This window comes from Pempheris klunzingeri, unplaced genomic scaffold (assembly GCF_042242105.1).
Source record: "Pempheris klunzingeri isolate RE-2024b unplaced genomic scaffold, fPemKlu1.hap1 Scaffold_334, whole genome shotgun sequence".
In the NCBI taxonomy this organism is placed as follows: Eukaryota; Metazoa; Chordata; class Actinopteri; order Acropomatiformes; family Pempheridae; genus Pempheris; species Pempheris klunzingeri.
The window spans coordinates 20,001-25,000 of record NW_027255252.1 but is presented as its reverse complement, the minus strand read 5'-3'; positions in this window follow the sequence as shown (position 1 = coordinate 25,000).

Sequence of the window (5,000 nt, the reverse complement as noted above, 5' to 3'; positions counted from 1 at the left end):
GTTTCGTGCCCCTGGTAATCCGATGAATGTCTCGTGCCCCTGGTACTCCGGTGGAGGTTTCGTGCCCCTGGTAATCCGATGAATGTTTCGTGCCCCTGGTACTCCGGTGGAGGTTTTGTGCCCCTGGTGCTCCGATGAAGGTTTCGTGCCCCTGGTACTCCGGTGAATGTTTCGTGCCCCTGGTACTCCGGTGGAGGTTTCGTGCCCCTGGTAATCCGATGAATGTTTCGTGCCCCTGGTAATCCGTGTAAGACAGGGGAAGGGAGGGAGGCGGTTGGTTACTCCCGCTTTGCCTTCCTAGACTTGGCCCCTGGTACTCTAGTGGAGGTTTCGTGCCCCTGGTACTCCGATGAATGTTTCGTGCCCCTGGTACTCTGGTGGCTGTTTCGTGCCCCTGGTAATCCGATGAATGTTTCGTGCCCCTGGTACTCCGGTGAATGTTTCGTGCCCCTGGTAATCCGATGAATGTTTCGTGCCCCTGGTACTCCGGTGGAGGTTTCGTGCCCCTGGTGCTCCGATGAAGGTTTCGTGCCCCTGGTACTCCGGTGGAGGTTTCGTGCCCCTGGTGCTCCGATGAATGTTTCGTGCCCCTGGTACTCTGATGGCTGTTTCGTGCCCCTGGTACTCCGGTGAATGTTTCGTGCCCCTGGTAATCCGATGAATGTTTCGTGCCCCTGGTACTCCGGTGAATGTTTCGTGCCCCTGGTAATCCGATGAATGTTTCGTGCCCCTGGTACTCCGGTGAATGTTTCGTGCCCCTGGTACTCCGGTGAATGTTTCGTGCCCCTGGTAATCCGTGTAAGACAGGGCAAGGGAGGGAGGCGGTTGGTTACTCCCGCTTTGCCTTCCTCGACTTGGCCCCTGGTACTCTAGTGGAGGTTTCGTGCCCCTGGTACTCCGATGAATGTTTCGTGCCCCTGGTACTCTGGTGGCTGTTTCGTGCCCCTGGTAATCCGGTGAATGTTTCGTGCCCCTGGTACTCCAGTGGAGGTTTCGTGCCCCTGGTACTCTAGTGGAGGTTTCGTGCCCCTGGTACTCCGATGAATGTTTCGTGCCCCTGGTACTCTGGTGGCTGTTTCGTGCCCCTGGTAATCCGGTGAATGTTTCGTGCCCCTGGTACTCCAGTGGAGGTTTCGTGCCCCTGGTACTCCAGTGGAGGTTTCGTGCCCCTGGTACTCCGGTGAATGTTTCGTGCCCCTGGTACTCCAGTGGAGGTTTCGTGCCCCTGGTAATCCGGTGAATGTTTCGTGCCCCTGGTACTCCAGTGGAGGTTTCGTGCCCCTGGTAATCCGATGAATGTTTCGTGCCCCTGGTACTCCGGTGAATGTTTCGTGCCCCTGGTAATCCGATGAATGTTTCGTGCCCCTGGTAATCCGATGAATGTTTCGTGCCCCTGGTCCTCCAGTGGAGGTTTCGTGCCCCTGGTGCTCCGATGAAGGTTTCGTGCCCCTGGTACTCTGATGGCTGTTTCGTGCCCCTGGTACTCCGGTGAATGTTTCGTGCCCCTGGTACTCTAGTGGAGGTTTCGTGCCCCTGGTACTCTAGTGGAGGTTTCGTGCCCCTGGTACTCTAGTGGAGGTTTCGTGCCCCTGGTACTCCGATGGCTGTTTCGTGCCCCTGGTACTCCGGTGAATGTTTCGTGCCCCTGGTACTCTAGTGGAGGTTTCGTGCCCCTGGTACTCTAGTGGAGGTTTCGTGCCCCTGGTACTCCGGTGGAGGTTTCGTGCCCCTGGTACTCCGATGGCTGTTTCGTGCCCCTGGTACTCCGGTGAATGTTTCGTGCCCCTGGTAAGCCGATGAATGTTTCGTGCCCCTGGTACTCCGGTGAATGTTTCGAATTGCCCCGACACACCCCAACACCTCCCCCAGGCCCCGTGACCTCCGGCCTGGACCCTGAGACGCACACCAACACATCTCCCAGGCCCCGACACACACCACCACCTCTCCGTGACCTCCGGCCTCCACCCTGAGACGCACACCAACACATCTCCCCCAGGCCCCGTGACCTCCGGCCTTGACCCTGAGACGCACACCAACACATCTCCCAGGCCCCGTGACCTCCGGCCTGGACCCTGAGACGCACACCAACACATCCCCCAGGCCCCGACACACACCAACACCTCTCCCAGGCCCCGTGACCTCCAACCTGGCCCCTGAGACGCACACCAACACCTCCCCCAGGCCCCGTGACCTCCGGCCTTGACCCAGAGACGCACACCAACACATCTCCCCCAGGCCCCGTGACCTCCGGCCTTGACCCTGAGACGCACACCAACACATCTCCCAGGCCCCGACACACACCAACACCTCTCCGTGACCTCCAGCCTTGACCCAGAGACGCACACCAACACATCTCCCAGGCCCCGACACACACCAACACCTCTCCGTGACCTCCAGCCTTGACCCAGAGACGCACACCAACACATCTCCCAGGCCCCGTGACCTCCGGCCTGCACCCTGAGACGCACACCAACACCTCCCCCAGGCCCAGACACACACCAACACCTCTCCGTGACCTCCAACCTGGCCCCTGAGACGCACACAAACACCTCCCCCAGGCCCCGTGACCTCCGGCCTCCACCCTGAGACACACACCAACACCTCCCCCAGGCCCAGCAGACACACACCAACACCTCTCCCAGGCCCCGTGACCTCCGGCCTTGACCCAGAGACGCACACCAACACATCTCCCAGGCCCCGTGACCTCCGGCCTTGACCCTGAGACGCACACCAACACATCTCCCAGGCCCCGACACACACCACCACCTCTCCGTGACCTCCAGCCTGGACCCTGAGACGCACACCAACACATCCCCCAGGCCCAGACACACACCAACACCTCTCCGTGACCTCCAACCTGGCCCCTGAGACGCACACCAACACATCCCCCAGGCCCCGTGACCTCCGGCCTCCACCCTGAGACGCACACCAACACATCCCCCAGGCCCCGACACACACCAACACCTCTCCCAGGCCCCGTGACCTCCAACCTGGCCCCTGAGACGCACACCAACACCTCCCCCAGGCCCCGTGACCTCCGGCCTCCACCCTGAGACGCACACCAACACATCTCCCAGGCCCCGACACACACCAACACCTCTCCGTGACCTCCAGCCTGGACCCTGAGACGCACACCAACACATCCCCCAGGCCCCGTGACCTCCGGCCTTGACCCTGAGACGCACACCAACACATCTCCCAGGCCCCGACACACACCAACACCTCTCCGTGACCTCCAGCCTGGACCCTGAGACGCACACCAACACATCCCCCAGGCCCCGTGACCTCCGGCCTTGACCCTGAGACGCACACCAACACATCTCCCAGGCCCCGTGACCTCCGGCCTGGACCCTGAGACGCACACCAACACCTCCCCTAGGCCCCGACACACACCAACACCTCTCCCAGGCCCCGTGACCTCCAACCTGGCCCCTGAGACGCACACCAACACCTCCCCCAGGCCCCGTGACCTCCGGCCTCCACCCTGAGACGCACACCAACACATCTCCCAGGCCCCGACACACACCAACACCTCTCCGTGACCTCCAGCCTGGACCCTGAGACGCACACCAACACATCCCCCAGGCCCCGTGACCTCCGGCCTTGACCCTGAGACGCACACCAACACATCCCCCAGGCCCCGTGACCTCCGGCCTTGACCCTGAGACGCACACCAACACATCTCCCAGGCCCCGTGACCTCCGGCCTGGACCCTGAGACGCACACCAACACCTCCCCCAGGCCCAGCAGACACACACCAACACCTCCCCCAGGCCCCGTGACCTCCGGCCTGGACCCTGAGACGCACACCAACACCTCCCCCAGGCCCCGTGACCTCCGGCCTGGACCCTGAGACGCACACCAACACCTCCCCCAGGCCCCGTGACCTCCGGCCTCCACCCTCAGTGAACTTTGTAAAGCACTATGAGACACTCTGTTGTGATATTGGGCTATACAAATAAAATTGAATTGAATTGAATTGAATTGAATTGAGACACACACCAACACCTCCCCCAGGCCCAGACGCACACCAACACCTCCCCCAGGCCCCGTGACCTCCAACCTGGCCCCTGAGACGCACACCAACACCTCCCCCAGGCCCCGACACACACCAACACCTCCCCCAGGCCCCGTGACCTCCGGCCTGGACCCTGAGACGCACACCAACACCTCCCCCAGGCCCAGCAGACACACACCAACACCTCCCCCAGGCCCCGTGACCTCCGGCCTGGACCCTGAGACGCACACCAACACCTCCCCCAGGCCCAGCAGACACACACCAACACCTCTCCCAGGCCCCGTGACCTCCGGCCTGGCCCCGGAGACGCACACCAACACCTCCCCCAGGCCCCGTGACCTCCGGCCTCCACCCTGAGACGCACACCAACACCTCCTCCAGGCCCCCGTGACCTCCAGCCAGGCCCACTTAACCCCAAGCCTGACCATAGCCCTCACACTCAGCCCCAGCAGGGAGGCCTCCAGTGGGGCTTTCAGCCTTGAGCTCAAAACAACTCACCCCCAGCAGGGAGGCCTCCATTGGGGCTCACCCACAGCAGGGAGGCCTCCAGTGGGGCTTTCGGCCTTGAGCTCAACCCGCTCACCCCCAGCAGGGTTAGGGTTAGGGCCTCCATTGGGGCTCACCCCAGGCAGGGAGGCCTCCAGTGGGGCTTTCGGCCCTGAGCTCAGCCCGCTTTCAGCCTTGAGCTCAGCCAGCTCAGCCCCAGCAGGGAGGCCTCCAGTGGGGCTTTCGGCCTTGAGCTCAGCCCGCTTTCAGCCTTGAGCTCAGCCAGCTCAGCCCCAGCAGGGAGGCCTCCAGTGGGGCTTTCGGCCTTGAGCTCAACCCGCTCACCCCCAGCAGGGTTAGGGTTAGGGCCTCCATTGGGGCTCACCCCAGGCAGGGAGGCCTCCAGTGGGGCTTTCGGCCTTGAGCTCAGCCCGCTTTCAGCCTTGAGCTCAGCCAGCTCAGCCCCAGCAGGGAGGCCTCCAGTGGGGCTTTCGGC